The sequence below is a fragment of the Oncorhynchus mykiss genome, chromosome 21, assembly GCF_057628025.1.
Source record: "Oncorhynchus mykiss isolate SJ-2025 chromosome 21, ASM5762802v1, whole genome shotgun sequence".
In the NCBI taxonomy this organism is placed as follows: Eukaryota; Metazoa; Chordata; class Actinopteri; order Salmoniformes; family Salmonidae; genus Oncorhynchus; species Oncorhynchus mykiss.
Genome location: NC_143042.1, coordinates 24609092 through 24629644, shown reverse-complemented (window position 1 = coordinate 24629644; position 20553 = coordinate 24609092). Strand labels below are relative to the sequence as shown.

At 44.2% G+C, this 20553-nt stretch overlaps 1 protein-coding gene and 1 pseudogene across 1 annotated transcript in view; one reads left to right on the top strand and one right to left on the bottom strand.

Moving 5' to 3' along the window:
• The window catches only part of LOC110500285 (chemokine-like protein TAFA-5), a 98598-nt gene that overhangs the window by 24207 nt on the left and 53838 nt on the right, over positions 1-20553 (bottom strand). The window lies entirely within an intron of this gene.
• On the top strand, positions 16354-17334 carry LOC149973030 (uncharacterized; annotated as a pseudogene).

The following is a 20553-nucleotide window of genomic DNA, read 5'->3' as shown; positions in this document are numbered from 1 at the left end:
GCACACAGGCACAACACACACCACACACCACTAGCAGCTCAATGAGCCATCTGACAACATTTGAATCAGATTCACCCTCCATTCATTCTACTCTCTATCTCCTGGCATTCCTGTTACACTATCTTTCCTTCTTTCTGTCTATAAAATCAAGTCTAATTTTATTGGTCACATACACGTGGTTAGCAGATGTTAATGTGAGTGTAGAGAAATGCTTGTTCCTCTAGTTCTGACAGTGCAGTAATATCTAACAAGTAATCTAACAATTCCCCAACAACTACCTAATACACACAAATCTAATGTGGTGAATGAGAATATGTACATATCGTATATGGATGAGCGATGGCCGAGCGACATAGGCAAGGTGCAATTGATGGTATAAAATACAGTACATACATTTGATATGAGTAATGTAACATATGTAAACATGATTAAAGTGGCATTATTTAAAGTGGCATTGTAAAGTGACTAGTGATCCATTTATTAAAGTGTCCAGTGATTGGGTCTCAATGTAGGCAGCAGCCTCTCTGAGTTAGTGATTGTTGTTTAACAGTCTGATGGCCTCGAAGCTGTTTTTCTATCTCTTGGTCCCAGCTTTGATGCACCTGTATTGACCTCGCCTTCTGGATGATAGTGGTGAGAACAGGCAGTGGCTCAGGTGGTTGTTGTCCTTAATGATCTTTTTGGCCTTCCTGTGACATCGGGTGCTGTAGGTGTCATAGGATGGCAGGTAGTTTGCCGTAGCAGGCGGATACAGTCCAACAGGATGCTCTCGATTGTGCATCTTTAAAAGTTGGTCAAGATTTTGGTGTGACAAGCCAAATTTCTTCAGCCACCTGAGGTTGAAGAGGCACTGTTGCACCTTCTTCACCACACTGTCTGTGTGGGTGGACCATTTCAGTTTGTCTGTGATGTGTACGCCCAGGAACTTAAAACTTACTGCCTTCTCCACTGCTGTCCCTTCGATGTGAACTACCAGCAGTATTGGCCTATACAGTATACCATGTAACCAGGGCAAGCTGTGTTATGAAATAAAAACACTCCTCCCTTCCCAGCCCAGTAGATGTAATTTGATTGAGGGAAGGTATCTGTGGGTGAGTTCATGTGGCGGTGATAAACGGAGGAATAACATCATTACACCCACGGTGGGACACTATCTCAGTGAAATGGTACATCACACATGTCAACAAGCCAAATAGGTCTGAGGTGATAAATCCTGGCTAACAGAGAGAAGAGGTGATGCTCTGGCTGGCAGGAAGGAGAGAGGTAGGACATGGAAATGCTCATCTACCAAAGCCTGGGATAGGATGGGGATGGATACAGCAGGAGTCTCTGTACTGATGCTAGATCTGCTCACATGATTATAGCTCGGAAACCATATTTTATAGCCGATAGGGCCAGAATCAGCAGTTAAAGTCTACATCTGGAGTGCTGCTGATGGTGTACCACCAAAAGTAATGTTTCAAGATGTCATGGCTCTCTCTGTCTTTCTGTTATCTGTGTCTTTCTACATCATACACACACACTGACTTAAATACACACATCTCTTAGTTGTCCCCTTTTCTGAATCCATGCCCAAGCCTCCAACCACTCCTCACCATCATCCTCACCCTCAGTCACTCTCAGTCCCCAGTCCTGACCTTCTGCCTACCAGCTGCTCTCCCACATTAGCATTGTCAGCAGGCCCCTGCTCAGCAATGACAGCTCAAAGACCATTTTAAGTAAATGTAGTGTGTCTAAATTTCACAGTCATTTACAAACACGTTGGGCCCTATTGCCAGTCCCCACTCCTTTCCTATGGGCTAAACGCCTAAACGGCTAAACTTGTGTGTGTGACAACTTAGGATCTTAATAAATATTTTATTATTATTGATATCAAGGATATGAAATACTGTATGGCGATACCATGTGTGCAAATAAGGGAATACTGCAAAATGTAGGCTATTGCATACAGTTTGATTGTCAGATCTACTCACAAGATCATGATTTTCATCCTCGACCATGAGATGTAAGGGTTCTGGCGTAGAAGCCAAGGGAGGCCGAGGATGAAAATCACAGACTGGGTACCCGAAAGCCGGAGGTCCTGCTTCCCTGTCCTTTGTGGTTCCACGTCGGTTGAGAGTCCCGTGGTTTCCCTTCAGCCCAACATCCCGGAGGTATACGGAGGTATATTTCCAAAACCCGCGCCATCTGTCTAACTCCTCATCACCCCTGGGACTGCACCATTGACCTGCTTGCAGGCTCTGCGCCCCCACGCAGACGCATCTAACCTCTGTTGGTGGCTGAAACGCAGGCCATGGAGGAGTACATCCATGAGGCGCTGCAACAAGTTTTAATTCGCATGTCCACTTCACTTGCGTCAGCAGGTGTCTTCCACTTCTCTTATGCCCATGTATTGATTACAGAGGACTCAATAAAATCACCACCAAGTACCGTTACCCTCTCCCATTGGTGCCGGCAGCCATCGAATAGCTCCATGGGGCCTGGTTCTTTACCAAATTGGACCTGCGGAGTGCATACAATCTCAGAGGATGAATGGAAGGAGGAGGATGAATGGAAGACAGCTTATAGCACGATGTCTGGTTACTACGAATACTTGGAGATGCCATGTGGCTTAGCCAATGCTTCGTCAACGAGGGGTTCCGGGACATGCTCGGACGCCAGGTGGTCCTATATCGATGACATCCTGGTCTACTCGGCTACCTTGGTCTACACATCACTCACGTCCGAGTAGTCCTGGCTAACCACCTGTTTGTCAAGGCTGAGAAGTGCCAGTTTCATCAGGAGGCTGTTTCCTTCCTTGGCTACCAAATCAGCCCGCAAGGAGTGAAGATGGACATCAAGAAGGTAGATGCGGTCAGGTGATGGCCAGTCCCAACCACCATAAAGGGGTTACAATGGTTTTTGGGGTTTGTCAACTTCTACCGCCGTTTCATCATGAACTTCAGCTCCATCGCAGCTCCTCTCACCTCTCTCCTCAAGCATGGTCCCCATAGATTGGAGTTCAGCAGCTGGCGAGGTCTTCCGCCTACTGAAGGGACATTTCACCTCCGCCCCATTGCTTAAACACACAGATCCCACGATAACCTTTGTGGTGGAGGTGGATGCATCAGAGGTGGGGGTGGGGGCAGTTCTGTCTCAACAACAAGGTAATCCACAGAAATTGTATCTGTGTGCGTATTACTCTAAGAAACTGTCCGCTGCAGAGAGGAATTACGACGTCGGAGACCAAGAGCTCCTGGCGGTGAAATTTGCATTAGAGGAGTGGAGACACTGGCTGGAGGGCACCACGGACCCATTCGCCATCCTTATCGACCATCGGAACCTGGAGTACATACGGACAGAGAGGAGGCTGATTCTGCACCAAGCAAGGTGGGCCCTGTTCTTTATAAGATTTTACTTCACACCGAGCTATCACCCAGTTTCAAAGAACACCAAAGCCGATGTCTTGTCCCGTCTTTACGATTCGGTAGAGGTTCCTGTCCAGGATGCATCCATAATCTCTTCCTCTCGAGTGGTCTGGGACGTAGGGCAGGCGGAGTGGAAGGTCTGCCAGGCTCTAGATAGGGAGCCCACACCCACTACCTGCCCTCCTGAGCGCATCTACGTTCCCACGGGGATAAGGGATTGGCTGGTGACCTGGGCGCACACAGCTGTCGTCACTGGACATCCAGGTATCTGTTGGTGAATAGATTTTCTAAATCCTGTCATTTCATCCCTCTCTCTGGTCTCCTTACTGCTCTCCTAATGCACTATTCCAGCAGGTTTTCCTGACATAGTGACCTTCCGGAGGACATTGTCTCCGTTGAGTGGTTCAGGCGCGCAGAAGAATTGTGGCGCAAGGCTCACGTGAGACTCCAGCGTGCCGTCTACTGTCAGAAGGAGTAGGCAGACCGCCACTGCAGTGAGACTCCCGTGTTCTATCCTGGGGATCGTGTCTGGCTCTCTACCAGGAACCTCCCACTCTGCCTGCCCTGCAAGAAGCTGAGAGCCGGTTTGTGGGGCTGTTCAATGTTCTCTGTAGGGTCAACAAGGTGACATATAGGTTACAGCTTCCCAGTGACTACTGTATCTCCCCTTCTTTTCATGTCTCTCTTCTCAGGCCGGTGGTTCCTGGTCCCCTGGCTGACGCTGTCCCCTACAACACACCTCAGCCCCCCTTGGATGTCGAGGGAGCTCCCACCTATGCCGTCAGATCCCTACTGGACTCCCAACGTCGTAGGGTCAGCTCCAGTACCTGTTGGACGGGGAGGGGTACGGCCCAAAGGAGCGGTGTTGGTTCCAGTGGAGGACATTCTGGATCCCAACATCTTCCGTGATTTCCATCTTCACCCCTGCTCCTCTTCCTCGGGGCCATCACCCTCTGGTTGGCGTCGTCCTGCGGCTGGAGCTTACCACCTGCACCTGCTTCTCGACTCCCAGCATCTATGTTACAATGATGTAAATGTACTATAGATGTTAGTGGTTCAATATCCAAAAGTTTCATTTCAAGCCTTTGGAATATTTGTACAATGTAGCATACCACTGTGTTTTTGTAGGTGCCATATTTGTGCATAATTGGCTTTTTTTGTACATTCCTGTCTGCCAGTGCCCACGGCATATGCCTGTGTGTGTGTGTGTGTGTGTGTGTGTGTGTGTGTGTGTGTGTGTGTGTGTGTGTGTGTGTGTGTGTGTGTGTGTGTGTGTGTGTTGTCTGAGCCATCAGGCACACTGGGGGAAGTATGTGGAGCGGGATGGGAGGTCTTCAGTGATATCGTTCACTTGCAGATGTGCTCTGACATTTCCTCCATCCAAACACACACGCACAAACATAGCCTGAAGAAGCAGTAAGCCAGAGGAGGAAATGTCAACCTGAACAGGAGTCTTCGCCGATGGAGATAATTTAATAATAACTCAGGTCTGCTGGGACCTCCGTCAGTACATCTGCACCAGACAGACACCAAGGCCCCGTCGGCTGCTCCTTCCCAAACATTGAAACATTTTGCTATTCTGCTTTTTTATTTTCTATATCAAGCCATTATGTGTAATGCTTTGTACATACTTTACACAATCAGAAGAAAATAGAATAATATATACAGTACCAGTCAAAAGTTTGGACACTCGAGGGTTTTTGATTTATTTAACACAATTTGGTTACTACATGATTCCATATGTGTTATTTATAGTTGTGATGTCTTCACTATTATTCTACAATGTAGAAAATAGTAAAAATATAGAAAAACCCTGGACTGAGTAGGTGTGTCCAAACTTTTGACTGGTACTATAAATATATAGAATGTAAGTTATTGGTAGTCCTCTGAGTTTCCCCTGGTCAGGTTCATATGTAGCCATGTACTGTTGAGAGATTGCTGTATAATATGGCCCGGGAAAAGGTCCGGGAAAACTACTGGACCTAGTCATTAGCTATCCTTGAATTATAATTCCTATGAGAGGACACACAGGCAGAAACAACAAGATAGCATACCAGTACACGTAGCAATAATGAAAAGCACACAGAACAGTGCTACATGATGTTTCTGTTCACACTCAGACTCCCAGATGTGTCAGCTCGATGTTTAACTTGTTAATGAAGAACGTATAAAGCTGGGCTAAACCAATGCCCCCTCAGGACACAACACATAACACTTAATCCCCCATCTCTCTCTCTTGCTCTCTCTCTCTCTCTTCTACTTCTCTGTGGGTGCCTCTCTCTGTCTTTCTATCTCTTTCTGTCGCTCCCTCCTTCCCTCCCTTTCTACCCCCTCCCTCTCTCTGTCTCTCTCTCCTCTCTCGTGTGAATCAGGCAATTTAGCCTCTATTGACCTCTCCATACCAAACAAATCCACTATAAATTATGCATAACCTTTTGCTTGGCAGATTTCCCATATAACCAGTGTTTATTCCCTATTCTCACCATATAATACACAAAGACTGCTGAACACTAAACATTGTATTTCTTCAAAGATATGAGATTTCTAACCTTCACATCCTCTCTCTCAATATTCAACCGTGTACCATGAAAGGGACAGTGATGTTTGCTTTGTACGGTATGACATATAAAATAAAATGTTATTAGTCACATACACATGGTTAGCAGATGTTATTGTGATTGTAGGGAAATGCTTATGCTTCTAGATCCGGCAGTGCAGCAGTATCTAACAGGTAATATCTAACAATTCCACAACAAAACCTAATAGCTAACAAATTCCACAACAAAACCTAATACACACAATCTAGTAAAGGAATGAGATAAGAATGTATAGATATAAAATATATGGATGAGCAGTGACAGAGCGGCTAAGATGCAATAGATAGTAAAGAATAGATAGTGAAGGATACAGTCTACATTATGTACTGTACATGTGAGATGAGTAATACGAGATATGTAAACATTCTTAAAGTGGCATTATTAAAGTGACTAGTGTTCCATTTATTAAAGTGAACAATGATATCAAGTCTGTAGGTAGGCAGCTACCTCTCTTTGTTAGTGGAGGTTGTTTAAAAATCTGATGGCCTTGAGATAGAAGCTGTTTTTCAATCGCTCTGTCCCAGCTTTGATGCAACTGTACTGACCTCGCCTTCTGGATGGAAGCGGGGTGAACAGGCAGTGGCTCGGGTGGTAATTGTCCTTGATGATCTTTTTTGGCTTCCTGTGACATTGGGTGTTGCAGGTGTCCTGGAGGGCAGGTAGTTTGCACCCGGTGATGAGCTGTGCAAACTGCACCACCACCTTGCGGTTGTGGACGGTGAAGTTTCCGTACCAGGCGGTGATACAGCCCGACAGGATGCTCTCGATTGGCACCTGTAAAAGTTAGTGAGGGTTTTTGGTGACAAGCCATATTATTTCAGCCTCCTGAGGTTGAAGAGGTACCGGTACGCCTTCTTCACTATCCTGTCTGCGTGTGTGGACCATTTCAGTTTGTCGGTGATTCAGTTTGTCGGTGATATAAACACAGAGGAACTTAAAACGTTCCACCTTCTCCACTGCTGTCCTGTCAATGTGGATAGGGGGGTGCTCCCTTTGCTGTTTCCTCAAGTCCACAATCATCTCTTTTGTTTTTCTGACATTGAGTGAGAGGTTATTTTCCTGACACCACACTCCAAGGGCCCTCATGTCCTCCCTGTAGGCTGTCTTGTCGTTGTTGGTAATGCCTACCACTGTTGTGTTGTCTGCAAACTTGATGATTGTGTTGGAGGCGTGCATGGCCACGTAGTCGTGGGTGAAAAGGGAGTACAGGCGGGAGCTGAGAACGTACCCTTGTGGGGCCCCAGTGTTAAGGATCAGTAGAGTGGAGATGTTGTTTCCTACCTTCACCACCTATGGGCGGCCCGTCAGGAAGTCCAGGACCCAGTTGCACAGGGCAGGGTCGAGACCCAGGGTTGCAAGCTTAATGATGAGTTTGGAAGGTACTATGGTGTTGAATGCTGAGCTGTAGTCAATGAACATCATTCTTACATAGATATTCCTCTTGTCAAGATGGGATAGGGCAGTGTGCAGTGTGATGGTGATTACATCGTCTGTGGACCTATTGGGGCGGTAAGCAAATTGAAGTGGGTCTAGGGTGACAGGTAGGGTGGAGGTGATATGATCCTTGACTAGTCTCTCAAAGCACTAGTGATGGGGGAAAAAATTACTACAGCTACATATCGCAATATTATTTGTGGAAGATATTCTATAGAGTAATATATACTCTGAACAAAAATCTAAATGTAACATGAAACAATTTCAAAGATTTTACTGAGTTACAGTTCATATAAGGAAATTAGTGAATTGAAATTAATAAATTAATCCCTAGTCTCTGGATTTCACATGACTGGGAATACAGATATGCATCTGTTGGTCACAGATACAGTGCCTTGGGAAAGGATTCGGCCCCCTTGAACTTTGCGACCTTTTTCCACATTTCAGGCTTCAAACATAAAGATATAAAACTGTCTTTTTTTGTGAAGAATCAACAACAAGTGGGACACAATCATGAAGTGGAACGACATTTATTGGATATTTCAAACTTTTTTAACAAATCAAAAACTGAAAAATTGGGCGTGCAAAATTATTCAGCCCCTTTACTTTCAGTGCAGCAAACTCTCTCCAGAAGTTCAGTGAGGATCTCTGAATGATCCAATGTTGACCTAAATGACTAATGATGATAAATACAATCCACCTGTGTGTAATCAAGTCTCCGTATAAATGCACCTGCACTGTGATAGTCTCAGAGGTCCGTTAAAAGCGCAGAGAGCATCATGAAGAACAAGGAACACACCAGGCAGGTCCGAGATACTGTTGTGAAGAAGTTTAAAGCCGGATTTGGATACAAAAAGATTTCCCAAGCTTTAAACATCCCAAGGAGCACTGTGCAAGCGATAATATTGAAATGGAAGGAGTATCAGACCACTGCAAATCTACCAAGACCTGGCCGTCCCTCTAAACTTTCAGCTCATACAAGGAGAAGACTGATCAGAGATGCAGCCAAGAGGCCCATGATCACTCTGGATGAACTGCAGAGATCTACAGCTGAGGTGGGAGACTCTGTCCATAGGACAACAATCAGTCGTATATTGCACAAATCTGGCCTTTATGGAAGAGTGGCAAGAAGAAAGCCATTTCTTAAGATATCCATAAAAAGTGTCGTTTAAAGTTTGCCACAAGCCACCTGGGAGACACACCAAACATGTGGAAGAAGGTGCTCTGGTCAGATGAAACCAAAATTGAACTTTTTGGCAACAATGCAAAACGTTATGTTTGGCGTAAAAGCAACACAGCTGAACACACCAACCCCACTGTCAAACATGGTGGTGGCAGCATCATGGTTTGGGCCTGCTTTTCTTCAGCAGGGACAGGGAAGATGGTTAAAATTGATGGGAAGATGGATGGAGCCAAATACAGGACCATTCAGGAAGAAAACCTGATGGAGTCTGCAAAAGACCTGAGACTGGGACAGAGATTTGTCTTCCAACAAGACAATGATCCAAAACATAAAGCAAAATCTACAATGGAATGGTTCAAAAATAAACATATCCAGGTGTTAGAATGGCCAAGTCAAAGTCCAGACCTGAATCCAATCGAGAATCTGTGGAAAGAACTGAAAACTGCTGTTCACAAATGCTCTCCATCCAACCTCACTGAGCTCGAGCTGTTTTGCAAGGAGGAATGGGAAAAAATGTCAGTCTCTCGATGTGCAAAACTGATAGAGACATACCCCAAGTGACTTACAGCTGTAATCGCAGCAAAAGGTGGCGCTACAAAGTATTAACTTAAGGGGGCTGAATAATTTTGCACGCCCAATTTTTCAGTTTTTCATTTGTTAAAAAAGTTTGAAATATCCAATAATTGTCGTTCCACTTCATGATTGTGTCCCACTTGTTGTTGATTCTTCACAAAAAAAATACAGTTTTATATCTTTATGTTTGAAGCCTGAAATGTGGCAAAAGGTCGCAAAGTCCAAGGGGGCCGAATACTTTCGCAAGGCACTGTACCTTTAAAAAAGTAGTGGTGTGGATCAGAAAACCAGCCAGCCTGATCCAGCGTGAAACATCTTCTTTGCATAGAGTTGATCAGGCTGTTCATTGTGGCTTAAACTAACGGATTTTGATGGGGATTTTTTTATTATATTACTTAGATTGGGGGTCGACTCTAGGGGGTTAAGGTTAAGTTTAAGGTTAGGGTTAAATTTAGGCATTAACTCCTAAATCTTAAGGTTAGGTATTCACTCTGAATGGTTAACCAGTTGCATCTCTAGGGGCGCTATTTCATTTTTGGATAAAAAACGTTCCCGTTTTAAGCGCGATATTTTGTCACGAAAAGATGCTCGACTATGCATATTCTTGACAGTTTTGGAAAGAAAACACTCTGAAGTTTCAGAATCTGCAAAGATTTTGTCTAAGTGCTCCAGAACTCATTCTACAGGCGAAACCAAGATGATACGTCAAACAGGAAATGAGCAGAATTTCTGAAGCTCTGTTTTCTAATGTCTCCTTATATGGCTGTGAATGCGACAGGAATAAGCTTAGACCTTCTGCCGTTTCCCCAAGATGTCGGCAGCATTGTGACGTATTTGTAGGCATATCATTGGAAGATTGACCATAAGAGACTACATTTTCCAAGTGTCCGCCTGGTGTCCTGCGTCGAAACTGGTGCGCAAAGCCATGTGCAAGTGTTTTTCCATTTGATTGAGAGGGGAAACCATGCTTCCACGAACGATATATCATCGAAGAGATATGTGAAAAACACCTTGAGGATTGATTCTAAACAACGTTTGCCATGTTTTCAGTCGATATTATGGAGTTAATTTGGAAAAAAGTTTGCGTTTTGAGGACTGAATTTTCGTTTTTTTTTGGTAGCCAAATGTGATGTACAAAACGGAGCTATTTCTAATACACAAAGAATCTTTTTGGAAAAACTGAGCATCTGCTATCTAACTGAGAGTCTCCTCATTGAAAACATCTGAAGTTCTTCAAAGGTAAATGATTTTATTTGAAGGCTTTTATGTTTTTGTTGAAATGTTGCGTGCTGGATGCTAACGCTAATGCTAACGCTAAATGCTACGCTAGCTAGCTACTTTTACACAAATGATTGTTTTCCTATGGTTGAGAAGCATATTTTGAAAATCTGAGATGACAGTGTTGTTTACAAAAGGCTAAGCTTGAGAGATGGCATATTTATTTCATTTCATTTGTGATTTTCATGAATAGTTAACGTTGTGTTATGCTAATGAGCTTGCTGATAGATTTACACAATCCTGGATACAGGGGTTTTTTCATAGCTAAACGTGACGCAGAAAACGGAGCGATTTGTCCTAAACAAATAATCTGAAAAACTGAACATTTGCTATCTGAGAGTCTCCTCATTGAAAACATCTGAAGTTCTTCAAAGGTAAATGATTTTATTTGAATGCTTTTCTGTTTTTTTGTGTAAATGTTGCCAGCTGAATGCTAATGCTAAATGCTACGCTAAATGCTACGTTAGCCATCAATACTGTTACACAAATGCTTGTTTTGCAATGGTTGAGAAGCATATTTTGAAAATCTGAGATGACAGTGTTGTTAACAAAAGGCTAAGCTTGAGAGCTAGCATATTTATTTCATTTCATTTGCGATTTTCATGAATAGTTAACGTTGCGTTATGGTAATGATCTTGAGTCTGTATTCACGATCCCGGATCCAGGATGGGGAGATCAGAAAGGTTAAGGTAAGGGTTAAGGTTTGGAGTAGGCTTAAAACAAAATTGGTTAAACGGTTAAACGTTCCATGTTCCTCCTCCGCTCTGAATTCCTAGGGTCTCTATTAACTGTGAGTGATTCCACGGCTTCAGCTGTAACCGAGAGCCGCTGACGGTCCTGTCAGAGTCAGAGAGGATGATAGAAACGAAGAGGAGGTACTGGTTTCCCGGGTCCCCAGCAGTCTTGACCCAGTTAAGACGGGTCCTGTGACTGATGGCCGACGCAGAGATCAGCACAGCCTCGATTGAGACAATGAATGAGGAGGGAAGCAGTGTGTGTGTGTGTGTGCGTGCGTGCATGCATGCGCGTGTGTATGTGTGTGAGGGGATGTGGTACCGGAGTGCCAAGTCTAGGACCAAAAGGCTCCTCAACAGCTTCTACCCCCAAGCCTTAAGACTGCTGAACAATTCATAAAATCGCCACCGGACAATTTACATTGAACCCCACCCCCCTTTTGTACACTCGCTGTTTGTTTGTCACCTATGCATAGTCACTTCGCCCCCACCTACATGTACAGATTACCTCAACTAGCCTGTTTCCCCGCACACTGACTGAGTACCGGTGCCCCCTGTATAAAGCCTCGTTATTGTTATTCTTATTGTGTTACTTTTATTATTACTTTTTATTTTAGTCTACTTGGTCAATATTTTCTTCTTCTTGAACTGCACTGTTGGTTAAGGGCTTGTAAGTAAGCATTTCATGGTAAAGTCTACACGTGTTGTATTCGGCGCATGTGACAAATAACATTTGATTTCATATGTGTGTGTTAGGTGTGCAGCACCACATGGAGGGAGAGCATTAAGGTCTGTCTGTAGCTGTCATGATTGCTGTTGTGTTGTGCATCCCGAGCCAGCACTGATGTCAATGTCGATTTCTGATCTTTAACTTTGCCCTGATGTTTTTGCTGCGTAAGCCAGAATGGATCAGAATGCATCATTCCCCCCTGCTTGGAAAGTGCTCAGTTAAAGATCAAAATCTGATCTGATTCGTGGACACAAACACATACAAACACACACACACGCATGCAAGAAAACACGCACGCACCCAGGCACACACAGCCGTAGTGCGTCACAAAGCACAAAGAAAAAGCTATAACATGTTTCGCTATTATCCTATTTTTATCTTGACTGTCAAAGTTATCGGGAGAACTCGGGAGCTAAAGAAACATCTCAAAACTTTCCACTCAAGTCCAACTACTTCAATATTCCTTCCCTCTGAAGCCCTCTGTCAATGTCTCTGTCTGAATCTCCGATAGGCCCATTGAGGTTAATGAACAGGAGCAGTAGACGGACACAGAAAAAGAAGAACAGACTGATTAAAACTTGGCTAATGTGGCAGAGACCCACAGACACACCATCAATGGCTAATTAGGCTAATTGGATATGCCCAACACACCAAGATGACCTCTTGTAATTATCCCAATGGACGACTAGAAGCACTGAGAGGGTACGTGTGCGTGTGTGTGTCTGCGTACGGGCCGGCGTGTTTTTGCATGCAATGCATGTATGAGTGTGTGTGTGTGTGCGTGTGTGTGTGTGTGTGCGTGTGTGTGTGTAGCAGACCAGATAATGCCTGTAGCTCTGAGTAAGCCAACGAGTTTTAACGTGACATTTAGAAAGATCAGTTTTGATCAATAGGAAAGGTTAGGGAAACAACGGCCCCCATGTTTGTTGATGCTAAAAAGAGGAAGAAGAAAACAGTCTGGTTATGACTTTCCCGATCGGCGATTTCTGACCGATTTCTTTCCACATCGATTGAGAACTACACCGCTCAGGTCAGAAGGGATTGAGGGTGTTTTGATGGTAATTGTAATTGTGATGCGGGTGATTAAGCCCAGGCTGTCTGTTAGAGGAATACAAATACAGCAAATATTAACTGTGGGGTATAAATAAAATCTAATCAAATTGGTCACTTAAACATATTTTGCCAATGTTGTCGCAGGTGCAGCGAAATGCTTGTGTTTCTAGCTCCAGACAGTGCAGTGATACTGAACAATACAAAACAATAGACACAAATCCCCAAAATAAAAAGAAATATTAGAACGAGCAATGTCAGAGTCTGGAATATAAACATATACAGTATATGTATAGTATGGTGTGTATTCTGTATGGACAATATATGAATAGAAAATGTGTTTACAGCAGTAGTTATATAATGTAGGATGAGCCTTGACTAGAATACAGTATATACATATGAAGTGGGTAAAACAGTATGTAAACATTATTAAAGTGACCAGTGTTCACTGACTATACAACTGCATTGCTTGCTTTTTGGAGTTTCAGGCTGTGTTTCTGTACAGCACTTTGTGACATCAGCTGATGTAAGAAGGGCTTTATAAATACATTTGATTGATTGATTGACTATGTACATAGGGCAGCAGTCTCTAAAGTGCAGGGTAGTGTACCAGGTGGTAGCCAGCTAATAACAGTGACTAAGTTCATAGCAGGGTACTGGTGACTATTTAATAGTCTGATGGCCTGGAGATAAATTGCTTCTATCAGTCTCTTAGTCCCAGCTTTGATGCAATTGCACTGTCTCCACCTTCTAGATGGTAGCAGAGTGAACAGGCTGTGGCTCGTGATGCATTGGTCTGACTGCACCATCCTCTGGAAAACCCTGCGGATGCAGACGCTGCAATTACAGCCCAACAGGATGCTCTCAATAGTACATATTAGAGGTTAATGAGGGTCTTCGGGACCAAGCCACATTTATTCAGCCTCCTGAGGTTAATCTCTTGAAGCTCGGGGTCACTATTTTTATGTTTGGAAAAATAACGTTCCTAAAGTAAACGGCCTATTTCTCACGACCAGATTCTAGAATATGCATATAATTGACAGATTAGGATATAAAACACTCTAAAGTTTCCAAAACTGTCAAAATATTGTCTGTGAGTATAACATAACTGATATTGCAGGCGAAACCTGAGGAAAATCAAACCAGGAAGTGGCTTCTATTTTGAAAGCTCCATGTTCCATAGCCTGCCTAAGCTCCATTTAAAGGGATATCAACCAAATTCCTTTCCCTATCGCTTCCGCAAGGTGTCAACAGTCTTTAGACATAGTTTCAGGCTTTTATTTTGAAAAATGAGCGAGAAAGATAACATCGCGGCAGGTGTTCGCATGAGTTTTGCTCACGCAACCGAGTTTGGGCAGCCATTGCCTTTCCCTCTCCTACTGATAAAGACAGGTGCGGTTGATATATTATCGATTATATATTTTAAAAACAACCTGAGGATTGATTATAAAAAAATGTTTGACATGTTTCTGTGGACATTACGGATATTATTTGGAATTTGTCTGCGTTGTCGTGACCGTTCTTTCCTGTGGATTTCTGAACATAACGCGCCAAACAAACAGAGGTATTTTGGATATAAAATAATCTTTATGGAACAAAAGGGACATTTATTGTGTAACTGGGAGTCTCGTGAGTGAAAACATCCAAAGATCATCAAAGGTAAACAATTAATTTGATTGCTTTTACTGCACACAATGAGTCCATGCAACATATTTATTGACTTTTTCAGCAAATTTCTACTCCTGAATTTATTTAGTCTTGCCATAATGTGTAAACATTTCGAAAAGCAGAATCCACTTTGACATTTTGGGGTATTGTGGCTAAGCCAGTGACAACATTTTTTAAAACAATTTTAAATTCAGGCTGTAAAATGTGTAAAAAGTCAAGGGGTGTGAATACTTTCTGAAGCCATTCTACATCTCGTGTCAGAGCCGTTGAATTGCGACTCCACTTTGTCCCTGTCCTGTCGTTTTGCATGTTTGATTGCCTTACTTAGGGCATAGCTGGTCTGTTTGTACACTTCCACGTTCAGAGTCACCTTGCCATGGTTAAATGCAGTGGTTTGTGCTTTCAGTGTACAAACACACATTTCTTCAGCCTGCTGAGGTTGAAGAGGCGCTATTGTGACTTCTTCACGGCACTGTCTGGGTGGGTGGACCATTTCATTTTGTCATTGATGTGTACACTGAGGAACTTGAAGCTTTCCAACTTCTCCACTGCGGTCCCGTTGATGTGGATAGGGGGGATGCTCCCTCTGCTGTTTCCTCAAGTCCACGATCATCTCCTTTGTTTTGATGATGTTGAGGTTGTTTTCTGGCATCACACTCCCAGAGCCCTCACCTCCTCACTGTAGGCTGTCTTATCATTATTGGTAATCAAGCCTACTACTGTGGTGTCGTCTGCAAACTTGATGATTGAGATGGAGGTGTGCATGGCCACACAGTCATGGGTGAACAGGGAGTACAGGAGGGGGCTGAGCACGCACCGTTGTGGGGCCCCAGTGGTGAGGATCAGCGGAGTGGAGATGTTGTTTCCTACCTTCACTACCTATGGGTGGCCCGTCAGGAAGTCCAGGACCCATACCGGAAGGGGGAGTAGCAATGGTCAAGAGTGCTCGATGAGCAAGTAGCACTAGAGATGTGTTGATACAACTTCGGTAGCGGTTTCCTCAGATTTTCCTCATATGTCTGGTTTCTACTGCATGAACCCAAACAGTCACACCGTATGGCTTCCTTCCCTCCTTCTACAGCTATGTCTGGTCCCCTATGGAGCCTCTTAGTGCTTGACACATAACAGTCAATAACAGCCGCCTCACAGTAGATGTTTAGGTCTTGAGAGGTGCCTGTTATCTGGCCTCGACGTAGTGGAGAACCTCAGAGACCTCCATGATGAAGTCCAACATGCACTGCGAGAGGCATTGTTCCAACCAGATTGCAAACAACCTAATCGATAAATCATTTGGCATTTGGCTTCTGAGGGAAAGAGGTTTTCGGGGATCCACTTTTCGGAACCAAATGGTCTAAATCAATCATGACTCAGCTGAGACCGCCTCATGAAGAACTATGGAGAGTGGAAGTGATTCTTGATGGCTCCCTCATGATTCTCTTTTCCTATTTTTCTCATTCGGTCTCACTCTCCATCTCTCTTTCCATCTCTCCTTCCTCTAGCTCGCACTTTCTCTCTTCTCTCTCTTTACTCTTTCCCTCCATTTCCTTCTCTCCTTCTCTATTTGGTTGTGCTGTTTGTTGCTACTTGGCTATCTGCCAAACTTTTCAGTTTTTACTTTTAATACATTTACCAACGTCTTAGTTTTTCCTTGCTCGACTGTTTTCATTAAACTTTTTCACCCCGGACATTTTATCTGGACATGGTTCTACAGGACCTCCACCAGCCGAAGCTAGGCAGAACCACTAACACTATGCCATCTAATTGCAGTCGCTGTACTCATAATATACAGGATAACTATTGCCTTGTGGTGAGGATAGATGAGTTGCAAGCACAGCTTCAGATGCAATCGTTCGGCAAAGGCAATTTAAGTGTAGGAAAGGATGAAACAGCGTCTGTGCCACCAGTAAGTAAAGATAGTAGTATAAATCCCCTTGCACAGTCCCCTTAGCTGGACAATTTTCTCAAGGCTTCTGTAAAGAAATGCTATCGGTTTACTCAACCGGTGTCGCTCATTCAGCCGACAGAAACTTTCAACCCGTTCTCCACATTAAGCAACGAGTCGGAATCAGAGGCCGAGCCTTCTCAAGTCTCTCCCCCACCCCTTACGGGGTCTGAGAAGCCGAAGCCTCCCACCATTAGCTCTGACAAATTGAAAACCCTAGTCATTGGCGAATCCATTGACCGCAATATTAAACTTAAAAATAATCATTCAGCGATCATAAACTGTATACGAGGAGGCAGGGCAACAGGCATAAAGGCTACTTTGAAGATGGTCCTGGCTAAGGCTGAGTGTAGAGAGTATAGGGATATTGTTATCCACGTCGGCACCAATGATGTTAGGATGAAACAGTCAGAGGTCACCAAGCACAACATAGCTTTAGCATGTAAATCAGCTAGAAAGATGTGTCAGCATCAGGGAATTGTTTCTGGACCCCTCCCAGTTAGGGGGAGTGATGAGCTCTACAGCAGAGTCTCACAAATCAATAGCTGGTTGAAAACTGTTTTCTGCCCCTCCCAAAAGATAGAATTTGTAGATAAGTGGCCCTCTTTCTGGGACTCACCCACAAACAGGACCAAGCCTGGCCTGTTGAGGAGTGACGGACTCCATCCTAGCTGGAGGGGTGCTCTCATCTTATCTACAAACATAGACAGGGCTCTAACTCCTCTAACTCCACAATGAGATAGGATAGGGTGCAGGCTAGGCAGCAGGCTGTTAGCCAGCCTGCCAGTTTAGTGGAGTCTGTCACTAGTACAGTCAGTGTAATCTGCTCAGATATCCCCATTGAGACCGTGTCTGTGCCTTGATCTAGGTTAAGCAAAACAAAACATGGCGGTGTTCGCCTTAGCAATCTCACTGGAATAAAGACCTCCCCCATTCCTGTCATTATTGAAAGTGATATCTCACTTAGGGCTACTCTCAAAATAGGGCTACTTAATGTTAGATCCCTCACTTCCAAGGCAGTCATAGTCAATTAATGAATCACTGATCATAATCTTGATGTGATTGGCCTGACTGAAACATGGCTCAAGCCTGGTGAATTTACTGTGTTAAATGAGGCCTCTCCTCCTTGTTACACGAGTGACCATATCCCCACGCATCCCGTAAAGGCGGAGGTGTTGCTAACATTTATGACAGCAAATTTCAATTTACCAACAAAAAACAATTACTGTTTTCATCTTTTGAACTTCTAGTCAGTCATGAAATCAATGCAGCATACTCCATCACTTTTTATAGCTACTGTTTACAGCCCTCCTGGGCCGTATACAGCATTCCTCACTGAGTTCCCTGAATTTCTATCGGACCTTGTAGTCATGGCAGAAAATATTCACATTTTTGGTGAATTTAATACACACATCGAAAAGTCCACAGACCCACTCCAAAAGGCTTTCGGAGCCATCATCGACTCTGTGGATTTTGTCCAACATGTCTCCGGACCCACTCATTGCTACAGTCATACCTTGGATCTAGCTTTGTACCATGGAATAAATTTGTTTTTTTCTCAAAATGCTGGACTAATGGACCAACCACCATTTTATTACGTTTGCAATCATAACAAATAATCTGCTCAGACTCCAACCAAGCACCATCAAAAGCCGTGCAAAAAATTCTCGAACAACCCAAAGATTCCTAGAAGGACCTTGATGATACTCTGGACCCTGATCTCTTTTGACGAACATTTCAAGAATATTTCAAGGACAGCTTTTTTCCATCTTCGTAACATTGCAAAAATCTGAATCTTTCTGCCCAAAAATTATGCAGAAAAATGTATCCATGCTTTTATCACTTCTAGATTAGACTACTACAATGCTCTACTATCCGGCTACCCGGATAAAGCACTAAAATAAACTTACGTTAGTGTTAAACACGGCTGCTAGAATCTTGACTAGAACCAAAGAATTTGATCGTATTACTCCAGTGCTAGCCTCTCTACACTGGCTTACTATTAAGGCATGGGCTTGCTCCTACCTATCTTTCCGATTTGGTCCTGCCGTACATACCTACATGTACGCTACGGTCACAAGACGCAGGCCTCCTTACTGTCCCTAGAATTTCTAAGCAAACAGCTGGAGGCAGGGCTTTCTCCTATAGAGCTCCATTTTTATGGAATGGTCTGCCTATCCATGTGAGAGACGCAGACTCGGTCTCGACCTTTAAGTCTTTATTGAAGACTCATCTCTTCAGTAGGTCCTATGATTGAGTGTAGTCTGGCCCAGGGGTGTGAAGGTGAGCGGCAAGACACTGAAGCGACGACTGCCCTTGCTGTCTCTGCCTGGCCGGCTCCCCTCTCTCCACTGGGATTCTCTGGCTCTGACCCTATTACAGGGGCTGAGTTACTGGCTTACTACTGCTCTTCCATGCCGTCCCTAGGAGCGGTGCGTTACTTGAGTGGGTTGAGTAACAGACATGATCTTCCTGTCCGGTTTTGCACCCCCTCGGGCTCGTGCAGTGGAGGAGATCTTTGTGGGCTATACTCAGCCTTGTCTCAGGGTAGTAAGTTGGTGGTCTGTTGATATCCCTCTAGTGGTGTTGGGGCTGTGCTTTGGCAAAGTGGGTGGGGTTATATCCTGCCTGGTTTGCCCTGTCTGGGGGTATTGTCGGACGGGGCCACAGTGTCCCCCAACCCACCCCTGTCTCAGTCTCCAGTATCTATGCTACAATAGTCTATGTGCCGGGGGGCTAAGGTCAGTCTGTTATATCTGGTGTCCTGTGTGAATTTAAGCATGCTCCCTCTAATTATCTCTCGCTCCCTCCCCTCCCGGAAGACCTGAGCCCTAGGATCATGGCCTGATGACTCCTGGCTGTCCCCAGTCCACCTGGTCGTGCTGCTGCTCCAGTTTCAACTGTTCTGCCTGTGGCTAGGTAACCCTGACCTGTTCACCAGATGTTCTACCCTGTCCTGCACCTACTGTTTTCAACCTCTGAATGCTTGGCTATGAAAAGTCAACTGACATTTACATTTATAACCACTGTGATTATTATTGGACCCTGCTGGTCATCTATGAACGTTTGAACATCTTGAAGAACAATCTGGCCTTAAATGACCATGTACTGTTATAATCTACACCCGGCACAGCCAGAAAAGGACAGAGCCTGGTTCCTCTCTAGGTTTCTTCCTAAGCTCCTGCCTTTCTAGGGAGTTTTTCCTAGTCACTGTGCTTCTACATCTGTAATCCTTGCTGTTTAAGGTTTTAGGCTGGGTTTCTGTATAGCACTTTGTGACATCTGCTGATGTAAAAAATGGCTTTATAAAAATACACTTGATTGATTGAATCTCTTTTTTTCCCTCTTCTCATTCCCTTTACCTTTCCCCATCGCTGTGGTTTAGAAACCGACAGAGTAGGTAGAGGTAGAGAAAGTAAGGAGCATAGCCACATAGCCAGGCAGTGTTCTACTCTGATGGCACTTTGTGTTTATGTGGAGGTCAGAATGTTCCTGTCAGTGCCCTGAGGCTGAGCGGGACTGGCAGGTGTATTATTCTCCCTCGCTCCATTGTCCCTGGACAAATTCAAAGGCAATGTTACCCTACCACTCGGCAGGAGCCACTCTACTCCCTCCCTGCTACTCCCAGGCCGAGCCAAGTACCTATCTCAGGAGTGACTCTGTGTTTGTGTTTCTCCATCTCTCACAAAACACAAGCAAATACCGCTTCTCTGGGATATATAACAGCATTGCAGTCATCTGCTCAAAACTGGAAAGTTTGGGGGTATGAATTGTGAAGATGTACTTGCATGACAGTGCATTTAATACTACGAAAACAAGCTAAAATAACCCAGCGTGGGCGGTATTCGGCAATGGTGAATAAAGTCCTACTCAACCATAAGAGTGCATACATTTATAGAGTGGTGCGTATTCCTGCATCCAGCGTAGATGTTAAGTGACTGGAATTGCTGTTATTAG